Source organism: Physeter macrocephalus, chromosome 14 (genome assembly GCF_002837175.3).
Source record: "Physeter macrocephalus isolate SW-GA chromosome 14, ASM283717v5, whole genome shotgun sequence".
Lineage (NCBI taxonomy): Eukaryota > Metazoa > Chordata > Mammalia > Artiodactyla > Physeteridae > Physeter > Physeter macrocephalus.
In genome coordinates this window covers 130,365,989-130,390,521 of record NC_041227.1, presented here as the reverse complement: position 1 = coordinate 130,390,521, position 24,533 = coordinate 130,365,989, and the positions used below count along the sequence as shown (strand labels likewise).

The following is a 24,533-nucleotide window of genomic DNA, read 5'->3' as shown; positions in this document are numbered from 1 at the left end:
GCCATGGCCCACGGGCCCAGCCGCTCCGCGGCATGTGGGATCCTCCCAGACCGGGGCGCGAACCCGGTTCCCCTGCATCAGCAGGCGGACGCGCAACCACTGCGCCACCAGGGAAGCCCATTCTCATGACCTTTTACTCTTGCAGGCTCTCAGCCCTTGTAGGCAAACCACATGATGAGATCCTCTCCAGGTGGCGCCTGCCTCCCTGCCCTCTGTAGGGTCCACCCTGATCCAGTCTTTTTTTCTGTGTTCAGCCATCCGGATTCCTTCCATCCAACCTCTTGCCTTTAAAGTTTTTCAGGCGAGAGCCAGCCTCTTTGTTTTCCAAATTCCTCACATGTCAAGATCAAAGTTTTCTCACTGGACCTGAGGTTGGTTAACAAAGCGTAGTGGAGGGGAAGAAAGGTGTGGGATTTACTGACAATTGTTCTAAAACATTATTTATCCGTCTTCCTAATGCATTCTTAGCTTTTGTTATATAATAGAAGGTAGGTGATAGGCTAAGAGGAGCTGAACCTGGTTTTGGCAGCCTCCTTTGCAGGTCACATATAAACGACCAGGCATCTCTCTCTAGGAGGTAGGGGCATGTGTCACATAACTTTTCAGCTTTGAAATCCCAGCCAAAATCAAAACAATGGAAAAAAATCTCATTTAGACTTTACACATATAAAAAAAAAATCTTCAAAATTTTCTAAACGTTGTAGACTATGGGGGGGGGGAACCCGTGAATTATGTAAGAGCATATTATGCATTAAGATAGTTATTGTAGTATTAATTATAAAACTGTAAAATTCCAAAATGGTAATTTGGAAGTAACCCAGAGTCCTAGGATAGGAGAATGGCTAAGGAAATTAGGACATATCTCTATTAAGGGAGACCATGCTACTAAAATAATGGTAACAGACTACGCTCTCATGTGGGAAAATACAGTTCAACATTAAGTGGGAAAAGCAAGATACAAAACTGTCTTCACACTACGTTTACAACTATGTAAGATACTTATTAAGAAGCTTGGGCTAGGAAAGCAGTTAGTTTTCTGCTCACTCCTCTGTGACTTGGTAGTTTGATAGCCTTGGGGAAGTTATTTCAAACCTCCAGCTCTTCTCTCTAAAAAAAAGGATCATACTCGCTGTTGTCATGAGACTTACGTGAGCTGAGGCAGAGAAAGCCTTCCTGGGAACTTAGTAATTACTCAGAGAGCTTGGGAAAGACATACGAAAATGAAAAACAGGAAAGAGGTTAAAATGGTAATATTTCTTTTACCTTCTTTATAATCTTCCTTTAACAATGTTATATTACTTCCATAATTAAAAACAGACTCAGAGAAACCGAGCATCAGGAGGCCAGTATCCTGGTGACGCCACAGCCCCCGACGTCGGAGGACGACTGCGCCAGACTAAGGCTTCCTCGCGTCTCACGGACAAATCTGTTTCCCAGCAGACTGTGTGAAACAGTCTAAAAAAACACGTCCCAGTTAGTGGTGTTCTCTAGGCATCTTTGCGTCCCCTGGTATCGCTCCCTTAGACTTCAGATGCTACCGAGGTTCACCTTGCTTCTTCCCAGTCCGCTTACGTCACATGATACAACCCAAATAAAATATTTCAGAAGTAAACCAAGGCTAAAATCCTTTGATGAAAGAGGGAAAATTACAGTCTCCTAGAGTAGGTTTAATTCAAGCAAGAGGATATATCTTGGCAAACCTTTCAATGACTTTTATTACAGTTTACTGTATGTCCTCATTATCAGAACTATAATATGCATATACCTTGGATATTAAAGTAAACCACTTTGGAAGGTTTGCCAATAAACTCCCTTCCTAATGCATTATCACTCTTTCATTTACTGCTATTTGCACTTGTAAAAACATTACATGCATTATTTCAAACTAAGAAGAGAGCCAACCATAGCGTTTAAAAAGGATGACAAGGTTGAACATTTTAAAGGTCTTTGTTGAGTGGATTTAGGACTAGGACCTTGACCGTTTCCCAGAAACATCTAACTGATTAACCTAAACTAATCTCTCAAGTCTAAGTAAAATTAACTTTTGCATATGTACTTTTTATGTGGCTTTATGATGTTGCTTCTAGAGAGAACTAGTCAACTTGTTCCATCAATAATAAAAAATCTATATTCTCATAATTGAGGGGAAATTTAAATAATTACAACTACATGTCCCGCTTCATGGTTATACCGGGATAAATGATTAAAAATAAACCCACAAATAAAAACATATCCAACAGAACATTTAAGAATTATCTTCCTTTGACCTTTTATTATTTAAAGAAAAGATGGTAAAGTTTGGCTGGAACCTTGTAGTCAATTATTTTTAAAAGGAACTGGGGGGCTTCCCTGGTGGCGCAGTGGTTAAGAATCCACCTGCCAATGCAGGGGACACGGGTTCGAGCCCTGGTCCGGGAAGATCCCACATGCCGCAGAGCGACTGAGCCCGTGCACCACAACTACTGAGCCTGCGCTCTAGAGCCCACGAGCCACAACTACTGAAGCCCGTGCGCCTAGAGCCCGTGAGCCACAACTACTGAACCCGTGCACCACAGCTACTGAGCCCGTGCGCCTAGAGCCCGTGCTCCTCAACAAGACAAGCCACTGCAACGAGAAGCCCGCGCACCGCAACGAAGAGCGGCCCCCGCTCGCCGCAACTGGAGAAAACCACGTGCACAGCAACGAAGACCCAGCGCAGCGAAGAATTTTTTAAAAGTCATAAAAGGAACGTGGAGTTGAGGATAGTAGCACATTGAAATTTGAGTCCAGTGGTGTATCAATCAACTCTGGCTAGAAAACAACAATAAAAACTCAGTGGCACACAACTGCAAGCATTTATGTCTCACCTTTGTGTCCGCCCGGCAGGAGTGGGGCGGGACTTCTCTGGTCTTGGCTGGGATCAGCTGGACTTGGGCTCCAGCCACAGGTTCAGATCAGGTTTGTTGCAGGTTTGTCCTCAGGGACCAGGAGCCAGGAGACGAGATGGGGAATGTGCTCATGAAGGGGGAGGGACGATCCCAAAGCGGATGAGGAAAAGCAAACGGTGCTTCTCAAGGCCCGGACTTGGAACTTGCACACTATCCTTTCCACCCCCCCCCCATCCTTGTAAGTTACATGTTCATGTGTTGGAGAAATATACTCCTCCCACAGAAAGTGGGGAAGAGGAGACGGACTGTCCCTAACAGTCTCATCGAACACAAGCAATACATATATTGTAGTTCATGTTCGTGTAACGATGCCGTAAACACATCGACCTCATTGCTAAATTCTCTCACCTTTTTTCTCTTTAGTGTTTCTCATACCTTTCCAATGTTCTCCATTCCTTGGTTATGTGTGTACCATACTTTCCTTAAACTATTACAGTGGATTCCCTCCCTGTGTTTCAGGCACTTTACCTGTACCTTCTACAAGACTGTCATTGTTAACTTTTTAACATAAAATTCGGTCATATTATTCCTCCTCTTATAATTCAGTGAACTCTCCATCCTGGCGGGGGCAGACTTTCTTAACGGGGCATAAATGACCCTGTCCATCTAATTTGTTCCTTTCCCCTCATCCCTTTCCTGAACCAATCTCCGTATTACGTTGTAGACATGCGTACTCTTCCTACGATCTCTCCCACACTCCAGGCGCCTGCACCTGCCCTAGCATCTATCCTCGTCCCCTGGTCCATGGGTCAGAATCCTCGTCATCCTTCAACTCCAGCACTTGTCCGAAGCTGTAGCAGTCAGGCAAGGATAATGTATAGAGCAGTAACAAATGACAGTGGCTTCTAAGCACAAAGCTTGCTTTCTTGTTCAAATATATGTTCATTGGTGGCTGGCTTTGGATCGCTTCCTTCCAGGATTCAGTCTGATAGAGTAGCTCCTATAAAATGAGACATTTCACCATAGGATAAATAAAAATGTAGCATACACTAGCTCTTCAGACTTCTGCTTGGGAGTGATCCATGCTGCTTCCACTCATTTTATTGGCTAAAGCAAGTCACCTATCCACGTCAGAGTACAGTAGGGTGGAGATGAAAGCCTGTTCTTCCGAGACAGACACCTGAATGTCAGCTAGTAAGTGTTTTGAAGAATAAGAAGATACACCACAGAAGCTGTCCTTTTGTCTTCCTATTCGACTTAAAGATCCCTTCCACAATGTAACAACAACAACAATTAATGTGTCTACTTTCTATTTAAAGGAATAGGGGTGTATATTATATATACATCTTTATGGATCACCCAGTTCATTGATACATACATTTTCTACTTTTCACTCGGTGGTGTTACTCAGCTTTCTGCCACAACATAACAAACACCTCTCTTCTTCCAGAGTTTCCAGTAACATTTACTGCGTTTGCCTGACAGCCTTCACCTGGAGCTTGATGGATGACCACAGGCTTCTATCGACAATTTCTTCCAGGCACTCAGGCTGTTCCTAACACTCTTCTCAAAGCCCACTGCCTAGTTCCCAAGTCACCCCCAAATTTTGGGTTCGTATTTGGCAGTGTTCCACTCTTGATATTAATATATGTGTTAGTTATATATTGCTCTGTGATAAATTACTACAAAACTTAGCATCCTAAAAAAGCAAACACTCATGATCTCAGTTTCTGGATGATCTGTAGCCAAGAATGTTTCTAGCCCGGGTACTGAGAGTGCCGCTTGGTTTCTTCTTTCTGCTTTCAGTAAGATGCAAGAAGGGAGAGATAGGCTAAAGAAAAGGCTGTTAATTTGTTTTAATTATTGTTCTGAAGATTCCCAGGGTCTAGCACAGGGTTTAATGCAGAGAGGAAAGAGACTCGAATAAAAATGACTAACTGAATGAATCAATAAAAATTGAACCAAGATAGTAGGACATGGAATGTACTCTGTATGATACTACAATGGTGGATACATGTCATTACACATTTGTCAAAACTAATAAAATGTACAACACCAAGAGTGAACCCTAATGTAAACTGTAGACTTCAAGTGATAATGATGTGTCAGCATAGGTTCATTAACTGTAACAAATATTCTACTCTGGCGGGGGATGGTGATAGTAAGGGAAGCTGTGCCTCTGTGTGAGGAGAGGGGGTATGGGAACTTTCTGTGCTTTCCTCTCAATTTTGCTGAGAATCTAGAACTACTGTAAAAAATAAAGTCTATTAATCTTTTTCTAAAATACCACTTTGGGGAAAGTCTTTTAGCCAAAATAGTCACACTTGGGCTTCCCTGGGGGCGCAGTGGTGGAGAGTCCGCCTGCCGATGCAGGGGACGCGGGTTCGTGCCCCGGTCCGGGAAGATCCCACGTGCCGCGGAGCGGCTGGGCCCGTGAGCCGTGGCCGCTGAGCCTGCGCGTCCGGAGCCTGTGCTCCGCGACGGGAGAGGCCACGGCAGTGAGAGGCCCGCGTACCGCAAAAAAAAAAAAAAAGAAATAGTCACACTTAAGTCAATATATACTGAGCATTCAGTTTTGACTATTACCCCTGTGGCTCTGTTCCTGACCAAATTTAGGTGACTTGGAAGAGCCCACCAAGGACAAGTTTAATAATCAGAGGGACAGAAGTAAGAGGGTAGACAGGGCGACAAATGCGAAGCCCACACCGAATGTTTTCATTCCAGATCCTCTGATCCTAGGTTGAATCTTTGGGTTTGGGTACGATGTATGCATGCGTCAGCTCCTGGGACCCTTTTAAATTAGTTTATAATAGCATAGTACCATTTCAGTAGCTTCTCTAGGTTGGATTCAGGTGGTCAGTTGGCCCCTTCGTGCCTCAAAAAGAGATCGTTTGGGGTCACGGGTGCTTCTGTGACAAATTTGTTCCTTTATCAGTGCCTTTGAAGACCAATGGGAGTCAGCCATTTGGGACATTTTGACTACCTGTTTTATTCCTTCCTGCACTGTGAATTTCTGCTAGGGGCTGTCAGATTTCTCCTTCTTCCCCCAACCAAGATGTGGGAGAGTGACGCGTCTGCACGAAGAAAAGGACAACGTGGAGACCTGGGAAAGTGGGACCATAGCACGCACTATGGATCGACAGAGGTAAGTCTAATATTTTACTTTACTCTGGGAACATACCCAAGTAAGGGGATTATAATCCTTTAGCTGTGTTTTCAGATGGCCTGTGTTCCCTGGAAGGTCACAGGTACAGCCTATGAATTTGACCTGATGAAAGTTAATAAAAACAAGGCGTTAGAAAAGAGTCAGAGAAAGGGGGGAGCTTAGTAACATCTGGGATGACTGCCTTGAACCCCACCGCTGTCTACCTTCCTCTGAAACCCCAGGAGTAATCTTCACCCTTAGTAATTGTAGCGAAACTGGAAACTGTACTCGACTGGAAATGATGGTGATCCCCCTGGTTGTGGAGGAAGGAGTGCTTTGGCTTCATCTCCGCCGGATACCCCGCTAGATGTGGCCGCATCGACATCGCTTGCGTGTGTGGGTGGAGGGGAGTGAGAGACAGTTTCAGAGAGGGGAAATTCCATTATGCATTCGGAAGAGCATTTCTTCTTGCTTGTTTATTCCCCATAGAGAATCAACAAGAAGCATTTTTTTCTCCTTGTAAAATCAGTGCCTTTAATTCTCTAAAATATATGGATGAGACGGGAGATCATTTACTGCTTGGGCATTGGTTCTTGTCAAGGTGACAGAGTGTAGATATGATTGACAGGTAACCATACAAAAATACTAGGCTTGCTTACTGACATTAGGCTGACTTTGGCCAATTCTGTCATGAGAAGCTAGAGACACGGCACAGCAATTGCGCTCATGCTTTCTGGTGGACCATCTACTTGTATGACCTCAGAATAAGGTCATGAAATGTGCCAGAGTCAGTGGAGAAAAACTTGTGTCTTTGAAATTTAAGAGCATTTTTCATTCCCTCTGGTAGTTTTTCTGAAATGCTGTGAGTAGGACTTACCTAGTTTGATTCTTCATTACTTGGAAGTACTGAATAGTTTTTCTTGGAAGTGACCAGATGGAAAAAATTAAAAATGCTTTAGAAGAGCTGTTAATGCTGGGTGGATTTTTTTCTAGAAGGCTTTTTATTTTTATTTAGATTTCGATCAAGAATATTTATGAGATTAATATTAGCTTATCCAATGTGATAACATTTGTCTTTGTTAGAATTTTAAGCCATAGCTACGTGCATTGATGGGCTAGACTTTGTTTTTGGTGATCATCTTTACCTCTTGAGCATTTGGAAGACAACAAAATGAAAAATTTTCACGACAGTTTTGCTTCAGATGGCATAAGTTATTGTCTTTAAAGATATGAACCTGAGGAAGCAGTGATATTGTCTCCAGAATATTTTCATAGAGGACATTTAGCCCCATTTATATTGCCCTAATGGATATTTCTTGGTAAAGAACAAGCTCCAAATGTATAATGGGGAGCTTTCAAAGAATGACCAGGGTTTTTTTTAACTAGATTTATTTTTCTAAAAGAGCAATTCTACAGAAAAATAATGAGTAAACCCAAAGAAATTCATTTTCTTCTTAATATTTTGTAATCCTATGCTGTCAGCCCATCTACAATGAGATAGAGTTTAGGTGCTGAAATGTTCAAAATTTCCACGAAAGGGAGAACATTTTGTAAGATTTTCATGGTGCAGACACGAGTACTGTGCAGTGGACAAAGGAAGAGCAGGCTTCTACGATCCAAGGAGACGGCCAAACAATTGGATGCTCTGTGAATGCAAGTGGGTGCCTTTGCCAGAACAGTGCATCCAGGAGTTAGTGTGTTCCCCTTACAGTTTTACGAGGCAGAGGTTGCGATGTAGAAAGAAGAGAAAAGACTTTGGAATAAAGCAAACCTGGGTACAAATCATTAACAGCTTCATCTTCCAGAGATTTCTGAATCTCTCCAAACATCTGTTTTCTCATTTCTTAATTTCTGAAAAATTTCTGTTAATAAATTTTTAACAGAAATAAAAGAGATGTTGGGAACCAGAGTATCTGGTGGGGTCACCAGGGTTGTTTTCCACTTGACATTGGTATCTGTGTGGGTTGGGTTTATATTTAATTTGTTAGTGTCAGTCACCAGGAGGTACTCATTTGTGGGTCACAGTTTTCTCCATGCGCTCGTACGTTCAATAACTACTGTTATCCTCCAGGAATCATAACAAAGGACTTGTCAAGGTAAGCGTTAACCCGTTGGAGAGTAGCTATGGACCAGTGGAAGGAACAAAATCACGCACTTCTCACCCCAGACTTAACTTGTTACAGTTACCTGGTCCTTAGCTTCCTCGTTTGTGTGATGAAACAGGTGACTGCTTGGCAGGGAGGCTATGACAACCTAGTGAGGCAGATTATTCAAAAGTGCCTAAAACAAAGTAGATGCTTAATAAAAGTCCATTATGGAAAATATAATAAAATGGATGATCACTGAATGAAAATGAAGGACGCTTGACCTCCTGATACATTTTTCAGAGTACCATGAGCAAAGACGCCTCAGCACTTTGGTGTACCTGTGTCCTTTCCTCTGTTTTCATTTTCACTTGCCTAATATATATTGATACTGCATTAATTACCTTTTCTCAGTATGGCTCGTTGTCAGTAGCTTCACTGATTATCTTCTTACAACCCGGGAAGTGGGTGAAGTCTTCTGGCCAGTGCCTTTGGTACAATCAGATGAGTCCCAACAAGTTTTCTTTTTCTTTTCAATTTGCTGCGTTTAAGTCCTGATCTGTTGTCCTCTATTTAGCATGTTCCTGCAGAAAAGGACTCTATCAGTGTCCTGTGTTTCAAAGTCAGATTAATACGCGATTTTGCTTATACAGAAATAATGGCAGGTCCCCAAAGAGCTCATGATATGTGATTTTTGAGTGCGTTTCCACGAGTGAAAATGCGTTTTGGATAAACCATTCACGTACATTGAATCTGGTAGTTTGAAACCAAAGACACACGTTTTGAGGCAGATGTTTTAGGTCACATGTGGCATAAGTGGTCAAGTAGACATATCTTTGAATGGAGTTCATGTTAGAAAGTCATTATTAGATTGTTTGCCTCTGATATAAAGGGTTCTTAATGGGTGGTTTGCAAAATTTATCCTGTTAGTTATTTTTCAGTTGGTTTAAAACCAGTAACCAAGATACAAATTGTATAGGAAAGGTTCCATAGAAATAAATGAATAACTGTGAATATTGTCTTTCTGTTTTTGAAAATTCCAACATGAAGACTCACTTTCATATTCCTTCATGTTTCAGTAATGGAAAGTTTTTATTATCCTTTAATGGTAAATCTGGCTTTGCCCTGAATCTCTAAAGGATCTGGTTTGGTGCCCTGTTTTGAAATGTGCACGAAAAGAAACCATTCATTGTAAAGCACTTTTCACATATTTTAAAGTACTCTATTATCTGTACCTACATTGCTTAGGATCAAAATGAGAAACAAAGTGTCCCTTTTAATCATAAAACGGAGGTAAAGAAAGAAGTGAGGATGCCCGAAGAAATAAGCAGTTATTTGTGTACTATGTTTGTTTATTTCATGACATTGCCTTCTAGCAGTTTGCTTGCTTGTTTAATGAAAGCGGAGAAGACATGATACCAGCTCTCGTAGTTTTGGATCCTTGCATTTCTCCAGTTTCCGGTCCCCTTTGGCAATGAAATTTCTTGTCTCATATTTACAGTTGAATTCTTACTTCAGCACTGCTCTTGTGACTGTAGCGGCTGATGACGGAACATTCATACTGTTCCTGTTGGTACAGAGCCAATCAAATACAGAGTGCAGTGAGGTCACTAACATCAAGTCCAAATTCACATGCACCACGGTTGGGCAGAGTACCAAAAGGAACCAAGAGAACTGTCAAAAAGAATCAGCCCAGCCAGAGGACTGTCCGTTTACAAAGCATCGTACGCAGCTGTATTTGGCTTATGATGAAAAGTTCCACGTCCCCAGGTAGAGTCAAGTAGCCCCGGTTTTCAATTTTTTAATGAGAATTTATAGGGATTGGTACGTTCTGTTTATACATTTTTTAATTATCCAAATTTTAATTTTGGAAAAGCAAATCGAATTGCATGAGTTCCTAGAACTGTTCTTTATGGCGCCTCAGTGTTCAGTCATCCTGGAGGTGGTGAGGTTAACGCTGACCTTCAGTGATGGAGCCTGGCTAGCTCTCCTGCCCTGATCTTCCAGATGCATAATCATACCTGGAAGCAGTGAAGCCACAAAGGATACAAATGATCTGTTCGAGGTTTCAAGAACATCTGGTAGTTTTTAGTTTTTCTTTCCTCGTATTTCTCCACTAATGTATCTTCTTTCAATGCAGAAACACCTTAGAATATAGACTGATGACAGTATGAAAGCTGTTTGGAACTGCAAATGCTGATTTTCCAAGCTGCTTTAAAAAAAAAAAAAAAAACTACATATATGTGATAATGCTGAGAGGAAACAATTAAAAGTAATGTCTATTTTATTGCAACTAAAATTTACAGCTTTTCAACACAGCAACTCCAGCAAGACTTGGAGAGACATCGAAAAGACTCATAAAATGCCCTTAAATATCCATTTGAAAGTGAATTTGTTTGTGGCCTTTCAGTTTTGCCAAAAAAGGGAAATTTCCTGAAACGTTTGCCGATTTTTCCTCAGACTCAGGGTATAATGTCCTAGTTACTGAGATCCTCTGGAAATTATTGAGGCAAACTGCAACTTGCTCGTTTTCACTCATTCAGGAAATGAAATATACAAGCATATCTTTTATGATGTGGCAGTGAAAACACTGAAATGTATTGATTGATGCCTTAGAAAAGGGAGGTGGGAAGAATGTCCTTTTTTAAGCTGCTGGTATCTGATATTTTCCCCCAAGTAAACTCAGGCACAGACCTAAGACGTCTTAAGAGTTCATTGGTGTGCCTGCCCAATTTATAGGTTCTATCAGGTTTTCTGAACCTTGGCTCTGTTGATATTTGGGGTCAGATAATTCTTTCCTGGGAGAGGGAATGTCCTGTACACTGTGGGGTGTTTAGTAGCATCTTTGGCCTCTACCCACTAGATACCAGTAGCCCCCTCCCTGCTAATTATAGCAACCAAAAATGTTTCCAGACATTGCCAAATTGCCCTTGGTTGAGAACCACTGCTGTAAATCTTTTTTTTTTTTTTTTTTTTTTTTTTTTTTTTGCGGTTCACGGGCCTCTCACAGCTGTGGCCTCTCCCGTTGCGGAGCACAGGCTCCGGACGCGCAGGCTCAGCGGTTTTGCGGTACGCGGGCCTCTCACCGCTGTGGCCTCTCCCGTTGCGGAGCACAGGCTCCGGACGCGCAGGCTCAGCGGCCACGGCTCACGGGCCCAGCCGCTCCGCGGCACGTGGGATCCTCCCGGACCGGGGCACGAACCCGCGTCCCCTGCATCGGCAGGTGGACTCTCAACCACTGTGCCACCAGGGAAGCCCTGCTGTAAATCTTAAAAAATAAAACAACTTTAATACTTCCAAGACTTAAGATGTTATCTAGGATGTTAGATAGATAGATAGATAGATAAATAGATTGAAAGATAAAGATAACTATAGATAAATGTATACTATATATACATATATATATACAGAGTACACACTATATTACTTTAGTCTTATGTATATGTATATCTATATAATGAGCATAAACACACATATATTTAGCCTTATACATCTATCTATATAACAAAAAGTTGCGTCTTTCATGTAGTTTTCTACGCCCTTTGATCTTGTAAAAGAAACAGGATAAGCTTAAAAATGATTCTCTTCTGTGTCTTAAAACTCTTGCAATATGCAGGACATGTGTGTTTTGAAAAGTGATTTTAATGTGTGGGCTGCCTGTTCATTATTGATAGAAACCATTTCTTGCCTCCTATCCATCACTCTCAGATCTTAGATGGGAAGATTATGCTCCTGGGCTAGCTTCACGAGTGATCACATCGCTGCCTTCAGATATACTTGTTGGTGGTACAATCTTATGTGCAGCTGTCCCCGAGAGCTACCCGACAAGTGCCCCCTTGGACTAGGCTTTCCATCTTTGCTCTCCCAACATTTCTTCTTCCCTTCCATGCTCTCGGTATATTGATTCTGATCAATATACCGATAGCATGGTATATTGCACTATGGTATATGGTATAGCTCGCTCAAAGAAGTAGTCAAGAAAGCAACATATTGAAAACCAAGCCGTGAATCCGACCAGAAAGGTACTCAAGGTAAGTAGGAAGATGGGGTTGCATTTTTATGATGTGTGGGAAAAAGTCATCCTCGAAAAATCTGGCTCTGAGGCCAACCATTCTTCCCTTTGGGGGAAGGTATCGTGCAAAAATCTCCTGATTTTAGGATATCTCACAATGACGTCTTTTGTCTTCGGCGCTTTACTCAGGAACACGGACCAAGTTTCAATCTGAGAAAGAATGTTGACTTAACGCAGCACCTTTCTCTGGGCCAACTTGCCTTCTTTGTAATCTCTCAAGTGGTATATTTAATTTACGTTTGCAATAAAAAATATGTGAAGATAGAATTCAGCCCTCAGAGTAATTATTTGGGTTTTCTAAATTCGGGAGAATTGACTTACTGAAGCAGATGTTTCTGAATGTTATCTCTTTACTGAAATCTCCACAAATTGAAATTCCTTTTAGACTTGCATGATTCAGGAGTCTGATAACCTGAAAATAACCATCCGATAAAGTTATTACACCTTACCTCCATGTCTCTGATCACATATTTTCAAGAAAGCATTGAAATTTGTACCAAAGTGCTTATGTAGGTGGTCTCTTAAAAGCTAGGTTCCACCATGGCAAGTGAGAAAAATAACTCTGTCATAGACCTAGGACTATTTCTTGACGTCAACCTAAATGGAGTTCTCTGCTCTTTACAAGCCCCTGAATATTTGGTAACTTTGAAATGTGCACATGTAAATTCCCTATGAACCTCTAATTGAACAAAATTGAACGCCCATCTCTGTAACTTGGAGCTAATTTCATTCGTTAATAACTGTATTGTCTGCAAAGGGAAGACAAATGTTAGAAGAGCACTAACAAGGCCAAGTGTGTTGAAATGTGTGGGTTATTAACCATAACATTCACAGTAGGAGAAACTGTGTGTAGGTAAGAAATGCTATTTCTTTTTGAAAATCTAGGGTGCATGCTTGTATTTCCCTTCTTTTCTTCTTTCACTGGTACCATATAGATTGTATACATGGACACCAACATCCATTGGCCACTTCCTGGGTGATAAGTTAGAAACGAAGAAACAAACCTTTGTCTTATTTACACTCATAGCTGACCTGAGAGACTAGAGAGGACTTTGGTGGTTAGTATTGCTGTCTTTTTTTTTTTTTTCAGGAAGATGTTGGGGGTAGTTAATTAATTAATTAATTTATTTATTTTTGCTGTGTTGGGTCTTCGTTTCTGTGCGAGGGCTTTCTCTAGTGGTGGCAAGCGGGGGCCACTCTTCATCGCGGTGCGCGGGCCTCTCACTATCGCGGCCTCTCTCGTTGCAGAGCACGGGCTCCAGTCGCACAGGCTCAGTAGTTGTGGCTCACGGGCCTAGTTGCTCCGCGGCATGTGGGATCCTCCCAGACCAGGGCTCGAACCCGTGTCCCCTGCATTGGCAGGCAGATTCTCAACCACTTCGCCACCAGGGAAGCCCAGTATTGCTGTCTTTTTACCCTGGATTCTAGGGCATAAGAGTCCAAGTCCTTAAATGTCTCCTTCATAATCATCAAATTATGAGGTGGTTGTGGCCAGTTCTTTTGAAAATATGAGAAAAAGACAGAGCTTCTTACCTATGGTTTATCTCTTGAAACTTTAAAAAACCACCAGGCACACTAGGACTCCCCCGTTGAATAGGTCCCATGCAATCTGCCAGCACTGGCTAAACCAAATTCATTCCCTTGACAGTCAAAAATACGATATTGCTCGTATGGGGGATTATAAAAAATGGTACAAATGGACCTATTTGCAAACGAGAAATAGAGTCACAGATGTAGAAAACAAACGTATCGTTACCAAAGGGGCAAAGGTGGGGGAGGGATAAACTGGGAGACTGGGATTGACATATCCACACGACTCTATATAAAACAGACAACTAGTAAGAACCTACTCTATAGCACAGGGAACTCTATTCAATACTCTGTAATGACCTATGTGGGAATAGAATCTAACAAAGAGTGGATGTACGTATGTGTGTAAATGATTCACTTTTCTGTACACCTGAAACTAACACAACATTGTAAATCAACTATATTCCAATAAAAATTAATTTAAGAAAACAGCCAACAAATATTTTTAGTCATTTGCTATGTACTGGGAAGTGTCCTGAGAACCAAAAATATAGCAGCAAACCATAGAAACAGTTCTCTGCCCTCCTGGAGCTTCTATTCTAGTGTCAGGTAAGGGGAGAGAGGCTGTGAAAAGATAAACCAGTAAATAGATGATTTCGATACTGATAAGTTCTATAAAGAAAATTAAAGAGAAATGGGATGGAAAGTGATGGCCAGGGTGTAGAGGAGATTTTAGATTGGGTTATTAGGACATGACTCTCTGAGGAGGTCACATTTGAGTTGAGAAATAAAAGATAAGAATCATCCAAACATTTGGACTTAGGGGAAGACCATTCCAGATGAAGGGAATTGCAATAACGGCCTTAAGACAGACATGAGCTTGGCGTCCTTTATGTGTAGAAGAGAGCCTGTATATCTAGATTCTGGAGCGTGAGATTAGGTACTGCTATGGATGGAGTTATGTACTTCCGTCCCACTCCCCAACAACAACAACAGATGTCATACATTGAAGCCCTAAGCCTCAATGTGACTGTATTTGGAGTGCTTTTCAAGAGGAAATTAAAGTTAACTGAGGTCATAAGGGTGAGTCCCTAATCTGATAGGACTGTCCTTCTGAGAAGAAAAATGACACCAGAGATCTCTCTCTCTCTCCGTGTGGACACAGAAAAGGTTCCATGAGGACACAGTGAGAGCGTAGCAGTCTGCACGGCAGGAAGAAACCCAACCTGCTGACGCTTTGATCTTCGACTTCTAGCCTCCAAAACTGTGAGAAAATAAATTTCTGTTGTTTAAGCCACCCAGTCCATGGTATTTTGTTAGGGGAGCTCTAACAGATGAATACAGGAACCTAACCTAGTGACTAGTTGAAAACGAGGCCAGCGTTCTGTTTATGAAAATATGTTGCCCTGTGGTTCAGAAGTTTTGATTTATTCTACGTGTAATGGAATGTTATTCAAAAGGAGAGTCGATGTGGTCTAATTTATACTTTAAAGATGTCAGTCTGGCTGCGATGTGAATAAAGAATCATTTGGTTTGGGGAGCGTAGCAAGAGAGAGACCAGCTGGCAACAAATGTTAGCAACTTAGACTAGGCTGGTCACGGTAGAGATTATGAAAGGGACAGATTTCAAGATGTATTCTGAAGGTAGAATCGAGAATTATGTAGTATACTGAATACAGTTTGCGATGGTATGAAAGAACTCAGAAAATTTTGGCTTAGTCAAATGAGAATAGGGTGGTTTTACTGAGGTGGTTATTTCCTCATCTGGGGAGGGATAGGCTATCAGAATGGAGTAGACGGGGATTAAGAGTTCTAGTCTAGTTGTAGTAGAGATCTCAAAGGGGAAAGTTGTATACAGTGGGCCCTCTGTATCCATGGGTCCTGCATCTGTGCATTCAACCAACTGCAGATCAAAAATATTTTTTCACAAAAATTCCAGAATGTTCCAAAAAGCAAAACTTGAATTTGCCACATGCCAGCAACCATTTCTATAGCTTTTACATCACATTAGGTATTCTAAGTTATCTAGACACGATTTAAAGTGTACGGGAAGAGGTGCATAAGTTATATGTAAATACTGCTCCATTTTACATAACGAACTTGAGCATCGTGGATTTCGGTATCTGTGGAGGCTTCTGGAGCCATTCCTCCACCAGTACTGAAGGGCAATTGTATATAAGTTTGGAGCTCAGTAGAGCAATCTGAGTTGGAGTTATAAATTTGGGATTTATTGGCAGGTGAAAGTTGTTTTAAAAGGAACGAAAATTAAACTTCCTAAGAGCAGAGTGTGGGTAGAAAGGAATCAAGGCTCTCTGACCAAGATCCAGGTCAGTCCAATATTTAGAGATCTCTCAAACAAAGAAGAGTTAGCACAATTCCTTACAACCTCTTTCAGAAAATAGAAGATGGAGAAGTACTTTCCAACTCATTGAATGAGGGCAGAATTACCTTGATACCACAACTAAACAAAGACATTACAAAAGAAAAAAGCTATAGACAATATCTCATATAAACTTAGCTGTAAAATTTCTAAGCAAAGTATTCGCAACTTGAATCCAGCAAAATATATGTTAAGAATATACACTATGGCCCAGAGGGCTTTATTTCAGTTACACAATGCTAGTTAAATATTTGAAAATCAATCAGTGCAACCTACCATATCAACAGCTAAAGAAGAAAAATCACCTGATCGTATCAATTCATAGAGATAAAACACATGGCAAAATTTAACACTCATTTATTATGTATGTTATGTACAAATACTCACTTATGATATTTATATATTTTTAAAAGTATATGTAAGGGGACATGACAACTAAATGCAATATGGTATCCTGGATAAGATCTTGGAACAGAACAAGAAGTTAATAATAAAAAAAAAAAAAGAAGCCTGCTGAAATCTGAATAAAGTCTGGAGTTTAGTCAATGGTGATGTTCCAATGTTGGTTTCTTAGTTTTGACCAAAATGTACCACAGAAATGTAAGGTGATAGCATTAGGAGAAACATACCGGGTGAAGGGTGTATGGGAACTCTCTGTACTATCTTTGCAACTTTTTGGTAAGTCTGAAATTATTTCAGAATAAAAAGTATATTTAACAAACAATATTTTACTATTTAGGCAAAAAAAATATCGAGTTCGCAAGAGTAAATAGAATAATGTGTAAGAGCAAAATTTTAAACGTGGTTGAAAGATAATAAAGAAGAGCTGCATGAATGGAAAGGTATAAGAAGTGCATTCATTAGAAGAAGCAGTATGATACAGATGGCAACTTTCCCCAAATTTCAACAGAAATAGCAAAAATATCCTCGGAGTGACAGTTTGTTGATCTTTGAGTAATAAAATTAAAAACAAAAAGAAGGCTAGGGAATTTAAATGTAAATGATTAATTGCAGAATACTTTTTACGAAAGATTTAATGTACTGGTCACCATAATTATTAAGTGTCATCACTTCAATTATTTACTCACGAGCAAACATGCGCGGAATGCTTTATGACCCATGTGCTTTGTAGAGCCACTCTTTAAGAATGAACAAAATTGTCTACCAGATTGCTCCTCTACCCTGATAGCAATCCTCAATATTATTTTGAAGGTAAATGTAGTGAGATCAATACACATAAACCTAAGTTCCAAGGCAAATTTATGACCAGAATAAACAGGTGCTTTTTCAGCTCTTCACATCTTTGGTTCTATGTAGGTAGAACTTGAACATGTTTGGTGTGGCGCCAATCAAACAAGACTGAGGGCAAATCAAGTGGATGGAACAACTAACTGAAAAAGGCAACCAGAGAAAACTCTTCAGTAATCAGTCCTGAAATAATAGCACTTTTGAATGACTCCCCATGTTCCAGGTGGTGGGCTGGGGCCTTGCAGACAATCCATTCAACCCTTTCCATTGCCTCAAGAAGCCATGATTATTTATGACTCTGGTACAGACTAGGAAATAGACTTACAGAGGTTACTTAATACGTCAACAGCTGTGGAGCCAGTACATGGTGGAGTTAGGATTAGAATCCAAGCCTAGACTGTCCATCTCTGCTTTATCCTTCTGAACTGACACTGTGATAAGAGGCTTCTCTGTAGGACAACCAATAAGTCTCAAATATCTTGGCCCCCAATGAGCCTGTTTGTTTAGGTAAAGGTGAAAATAGAATCATTCTCATTTTCTCCTGATAATAGATCCTTGAGTCTTGAAAACTCTAAATATAAATGCTTTGGAATTCAGTCGAACTGTGTTTTCTTCTTTTAAAAAAGCGGGGAGGGATTGAATTTCAAGCCAAGCGATTTCTGGAAAGAGTCACGCATGCAAGGCAGCGCTAGTACTCTGGCGGTCCCGCCATGTTGGGACGGGTCCTAATTGGCGGAAAGAAAGGGAAAGATTCATAATGAGTATAATAACAGGGCGAGACGGAACAAAAAGGACTCCTTTCTCTTTTCCTTCTAATCAAGGACCCTGATAAAAGACACACAGACACATAGCAAGAGCCTTCCAAGGTTGAATCACATTTATTTCCAAACCTGCTGTCATTTAAAATGTAGGTTCAGAAAAATAAGCAACCAACAATCAAACAAAATCCTCTCATCTTGGGCCAAATTCTGAGCTGAACTAAAACAGGATATTTTCTAGAAGCCTATTAAATGTTTGGCCAACATGAAACAATCCTTTACTTGTTATAAAATGATTCTTAAGCTCCCACGGCTTCAATGATACTGACAGGTTTAAGTAAAGAGACCAGCATGGGGGAGAGCGTCCATGACAGCTCTTCAAGTTGACTCGTGGGAAATGCAGGGTGGGACCACTTTAATCATCATTTGTATTATTACAGGTGCCCACTTTGCCGACCCGTTGCGCTACTGCCTTTGATCTCCACTACAGAAAATGCTCTGCCCCATCGCAAAAGGGATTGCCGTGTGCCCCATTAGCTGGCCTTTGGATCAAACCAGCAACAGACCTCACAGCTAGAATTCCACCGTTGGCCATTAACAGAGAGATAAATTGTCTAAGTCCTTTCCATCACTTCCAAATATTTCTTTCAACAGAACAATTTTTTAAAAAAATCTATTAGCTAATTTTGCCATCTGCTTTGGTTACTAATAAGGTTTAGAGTTTGGGCCTTAATCATAAAGCGTTTTGCCAAAGCCCTTCCCCCCGCGCCCCCTGCAGCTATTGAAGGAATAAAAAATTAAGCCTGGGTAGACCTTGTAAAAAATGTTTTTAATGTTGGCTTTATGCCTTTGCTGCCGATGATGATAATACTCCTATCTGCAATTCAAAACCTGATTTTAGATAAGGATGCTGCTACTGAGCCATGATCAGTAGGAGGAGGCCTTTTAATCCTTTTTCCATGAGATTGTTTTTCTACTAACATGTATTATTAGTCTTGGGGCCAGTAACGTATGCATTTTTGAGGTAAAGGAAAGGTGTTTTGCCATCATAGGAGACAGAATAAATATAACCGGCCCTTGGAAGGGTAGAAAGTGTGGCTCATTTGCCACTCTGTTTTAATTATCTAAGACTAAATGAAGGAAGGCAGCGTGGTAGAGTGGAGTAACCTGGGATTTCTAGTCAAGGTCCTGAGAGCAAAGCCACAATGTGTCATCTACTAGCTGGGTATCCTTCGGTAGGTCCATTCAGACCTCGCAGATTCAGCGTCCTGTCTCTTGTCTGAGACTAATCGCGACAGCTTATCTTAATGAACTGTTGATTTAGTACTTACGAGACTAGTTTGTAAATGGTAAATCCTACCCAGATGTTGACTAAGATAATGACTCATCCACGAGACCCAAGTTGTAGGGAGTTTGGGAGAGTATTCGAAGGAGTTATTAAGTAACACAATACAGAAGAATGAAATACCTATTTGTATTTGTTTTCTATGACTGCACGACAAATGACCACAAACTTTGTGGCTGAGAGCAGTACGCATTTATTATCTCACAGGTTCTGTGGGGCAGGACTCTGGGCTCGGCTTAGCTGGGTTGTCTGGAAAGCTGCAATCGAGGTGTTGGTCGGAGCTGGGTCCTCATCTGGAGGCTTGACTGGGATGGATCTGCTACCGAACCCAGTGCGTTGGCAGGATCATCTCTGTGGTTGTAGAACCCAGGTTCTTTGCTTCTTGCTGGCTGTTTGCTAGGGCTGCTCTCAGCTCCAGGAGATCGCCATGGTTCTTTGTCATGTGGCCCTCTCATCAGGCCTTCCCACAACAGCTTCTTCCTTCGAAGCCATCAAAAGAGAAAGTCTTTTGCGTGAGACTGCTAGCAGGGCAGTTTTATGTAAAGTAATATCGTCATGGCAGTGACATCATCACCTTTGTCACGTAACTGTTTAGGATCATGACGGGAGAGACAGCGTCCTCGGCAGTTTCTGTGGATCGAAGCAGGTTACAGTTACGGCCACACTCCATAGGAGCGGATTTCACAAAGGCGTGAACACCTGAAAGCCAGGGTCATGAGGCTGCCTTAGAGTCTGTCCACCAAACCGTTCATCCAGGCCTCTAGATGTTAAATGTACACATCAGAGCATTTGTTCAATTTGTAGACTACAGAATTTAGGCATCAACCTTCCTACCTTTTCAACAGACCTGACTACAGAAACTAGCGAATAGTCATACAGAAATAGAATATGTCACATTCCTGCAAAGTAGAAAATACACAGAATAGTCTACTTAGCCAAACCTGGGTGTCCGACCTCGCTTCTTCTCCCCTAAAACAAGATGAAGATCATCTTAACTTCAGTGAAGTTAGGTCGTTGCAATGAGGGTTGCCACGGAGACCAGTGATGGTGTCATTTCCCTCCTGCAGTCACTCTCCACCCCCGTTCGCCTCGCTCCGGGCGCTGGGAGGTTGACCACTGTGGATTCTATCAAGCCCTTTCAGTGCCCGTTGAGTTCAGCCAACGGGAGGCCGCAGCAGGACTGAGGAGAGAAGAAGAGCCAGGTCCCTTGCTCGATCATTTATCCCCCTCCCTGTAGGATCCGCTTAGGCTGCCTGGGTCTCTCTGCGAGCTCCGTCCCCACCCCCACGTTATCCTCACATGGCAGTCTCTCTACAGGACCCTCCCAACAGGATTCAGTAACTGCTCTCTTCCCTCCTCCGTTTAGGCACAGATAACGATTTGGATGTCCCTAGCCCTGGGGTGCTGCCTCGATTGTGTGTACTTGTGTGTATGTGATTTCTCGGACTGCTCCCCACAGCTTTGCTAATAATTCCTGTATTAAATCTTCCTCAAATTACCATAAATCGAGCATGGCTTTTTTTTGTTTTCTTGCAGGGCTCTGGCAGATATATCACTCAAAGAATTTAAGCTTCATAAACACAGGGGTTTGTGCATAAAGGGTAACCAAACAATAGTTGAATGAATTGGGAAGAGAACTCTTTGCCGGTGAGTGTGGTCTCTTTCCCACTCGGTAATTCAGTAGGTCTCGAGGGGCTTCCTCTTCCTTGTGGAGTTCGAATGAGGAGAGTCAATGTGATGGTTCATATTTCCTGGAAAATCTTCCTAAAGGCTCGAGACGATCAATATTGCTTATTCCAGAAGAGATAAGGGTGTTGATTTTTTAAAACTTTCTCCTTTACTCTTATCCGGGAAAGAGTTACGGGGAGAAAAAGGCAAGATGTGTCTGTTTACAACAGAATCTCAGTGCTGATATCTGTGTTTAATGATGTCATGATTCACATCCGTCTTTGGTGGAAGAAGCAACAGTGCAGTAGCAAAGGCTGTAATATTAAAGAATTGTTATAGCATGTTTTAAAAGGACAAAATAAGTGAGAATATTGGATAAAGCTAAAATGTTAAAAAAAAATAGGCATGCTATAACGAAAGTCTAGGTAAAAATATGTGAGGTGATAGAATAAACACTTGAGGACGTGTGAAATGTTTGATTTTTAAAGATAATTAAAAGGGAATTTGGCTGGATATTCAATATTACCTTGTACGGATGAAAACTGGGTAACTGTGAGGGATTAAATCAATACTTTTGAAGTCTTGTTATAGCTCTACGGTTTATAGGACTATTTCATCGTGTTCTGCTGTTAATATTTGCTCAGTGGTGTCTGATCAATGAGATCTCACTGAGATTTCTCAAACATTTGTTTTAATCACACAGATATGAGTTATCATAGCTGCAAATAGGAACTAAGCCGCGGCCAGATTTCTGGGCTTTGTCTGCATTCTTTTCTCATATGAGATTTGACATTACAGACCCAAGATATCCTGGATGGACAGAGGGTTTTGGAGTATGAAACCCGTTTCTAGACGTGGAGTCAGTTTGTTTGTTTGTTGGCCAGCTCAAGGGCCCCTTTTCTTTCAGTCTAATTCCTGTACTGCTATAAACGTAGGACACAGCACGTCAAGGCTAAACATCTGCTGCTCTATAGACATGCAGTCTGACTTTTAAAAGAGTAAAGACCTGGCTCGGGGACTCTTCGCAGACATCCTTAGTTTTTAAGCTGTCTTCTGTACGCTCAGCTTTATGTAATCTTCTAGGAAGGCGTTTTTTATAGGGAATCCGTAGCTTACCTATACCGGAACTCGGTTAGTTACTCAAAAAATAGTAAACATGTACATCCTGTTCTATGAACGTCTTCAGAGGACTTTTACACATTTTTCTTTTCTGTTTTTGAAATCCTGGTTGGAAAGCTCCGGTAGCAATCGTGGCAGAGGTACACTTGATGTAGTTTCTAGGACCAGAGTCCAGAGACCTGTGATCCAGTCCCAGCTCTGCCACGATTTGACTGTGGAAAACGGAGCACTTTCTCTCTCTGAGCTTCACTGTCACCTTCTGAAAAGTAATCATACAAGAGCAGTAGGTTCGCCTGCGGAAGAACCACGATCCATACTGTTTAAGATTCTCTAATGTGTACTCTGATTTTAACTTGCTCAAAATACACTGAAGTCTAAGCTCGCTTTCATGAAACGTCTCTTTTTTCTTCATTTGATTGAAGTAGAGTTGATTTACAATGTTGTGTTAATTTCTGCTGTACAGCAAAGTGACTCAGTTATATATAGATATATATATAGATAGATATATATATATACATATGTATGTATTCTTTTTCATATTCTTTTGCATTATGGTTTGTCACAGGATAGTGAATACAGTTCCCTGTGCTCTACAGTAGGACCCTGTTGTTCATCCATCCTATATATACTAATTTTCATCTGCTAATCCTACACTCCCACCCCCCCCCTCCCCTCTCCTCCCCCCCCCTCTCCTCCCCTCCCCTCCCATCCCCTTTGCCCTGTGAAACTTCTGAATTAACCCATTCAAAATATTTATTGAACATTTGCTCTCTTCAGAGAGTTAGATGGGGTAATATAAGCAGAAGAAAGTAGCATAGTTATTGAGCCTTTTTTTTTTAACGTTCACTCTCTAAACACGGTCACTGCTTTTAAGGAACTGATGATCTATTAAAGAGAAAGGCCATGTTTGCACATAAACCTGATGCTTGCCAGGGGTTGAAAAGAGAGTCTGGGACCAGCATCCGAAGACATAAGAAGTCACTGTGTGTCTAGGAGCCATGGTACGAAATACAATAGTAGCGAATGTGTGATTATTTACTGTGAGCCAGAACCTGGGCCATGTACTTCTCACAGGTGAAAACAAAGTTATTACCTGGGTACCATTATATGCTCCATTCTAGGTTAGAAAGGGGTATCACAGAGAAGTGAAGTGATTTCCCAAGGCCACAGACCGAGACAGTGCTAGAATCAGGGTGCCAATTCAGGCTGCTGTCTGCAATAAAGCCACTCCTTTTCAGGTATAATCAAGATGCTGGATGTAGTCCAATGAAAGTGAAATTATTTTCAACAAGTGACATCAGAGAAGTCTTTATGATAGTCTATCTTCTGGGCCTTTTCAGTGTTTCTCAAAGTTATTTTTTTTTAATCCCAAGACCATCTGTCTGAGAATCACTTGGGTGAACTTATTAAAAACATAGACTCCTGGGCCCTATCCTAGACCTATTAAATCACAATTCTGAGACTGGACAAGGAAATCCAAATTTTTAACAATCTCTTTGGTTTTTTCTGATGTACACTAATGTTAACAAATTCTAAGGGAAAGATTAGATTTCAATACGCGAAAAAGTTAAACAGCAGTTAACAAAAGTTAAACAACAGTTCTAGGTAGAGAGAATATGAACAAAAATGTGGCATCCAAAGATAAGCCATTCCGGGGGTTTGAAAGCAAACATTTAGCAGGCGTGTAGCGTGTATATAAGGAAATAGCAAGATACAAGTGTAGGTCTTGAAAAAGTACAAGTCAGTCTGCTTTGAGCTTTGAGTAAAGTTCCTAGGGCAATGGACCTTATCGGGCGATCAAATAGAGACATTTGGGGGATTTTTTGGATAGAAAAATAGCCTATTAAAGTAGAGTTTTAGGCAAGTTTGTCAGGTGGCCATTAGGATGGGTGGGGTGTGGATAGATTGGCAGAGACCTTACGTAACTGGGGCTCTTAAATGCCTTGAATGGATGATATTGATGATACTGAGTACTCAGAAAGGAAGGGAGTAAAGTAAAATACATTTTTGGGGAAAAAAAAAATCACAGTGTAAAGGTATTTCCTGGGTTAGATGTTGTGAGAGAAGTCTGAAAGATGGGAGCTTGGATGTCTGGGTGCCAGGAATGATGGAGCGCATGAGCAAGAGGAGGAGAGTCTGGGGCAAGCACGGGTTTGATGGCATGTGGTAGAGAGTCCACTTTGACACACATCGTGGTGCCAGCCAAACACAGATCTTCATGTCCAATCGGCAGTTCGTAATTCGAGACAGCATTAAAGGAAGATGTCGGCACTTGAGGCGTAGATTGAGATGTGCTGTGCGTGACTAACAGAAGAGG

The 24,533-nt window shown here is 41.3% G+C and overlaps 2 protein-coding genes across 4 annotated transcripts in view; both read left to right on the top strand.

The window, feature by feature from the left end:
- KCNJ16 (potassium inwardly rectifying channel subfamily J member 16) overlaps positions 1–24,533 on the top strand; it is a 316,412-nt gene that overhangs the window by 166,541 nt on the left and 125,338 nt on the right. For 2 of the 3 annotated variants that reach the window (XR_008619399.1, XM_028499730.2), the window contains exon 4: positions 5,888–6,012. The gene's annotated coding sequence lies outside the window, so the exon portion shown is untranslated. Of the gene's footprint in view, positions 1–5,887; positions 6,013–14,879; positions 14,965–24,533 lie in introns of those variants that run through there. The other variant, XR_008619400.1, reaches the window with a different exon arrangement.
- Positions 9,829–24,533, top strand: part of KCNJ2 (potassium inwardly rectifying channel subfamily J member 2) — a 189,817-nt gene continuing 175,112 nt past the window's right edge. The window contains exon 1 of the mRNA XM_028499726.2: positions 9,829–9,866. The gene's annotated coding sequence lies outside the window, so the exon portion shown is untranslated. The remainder of the gene's footprint in view (positions 9,867–24,533) is intronic.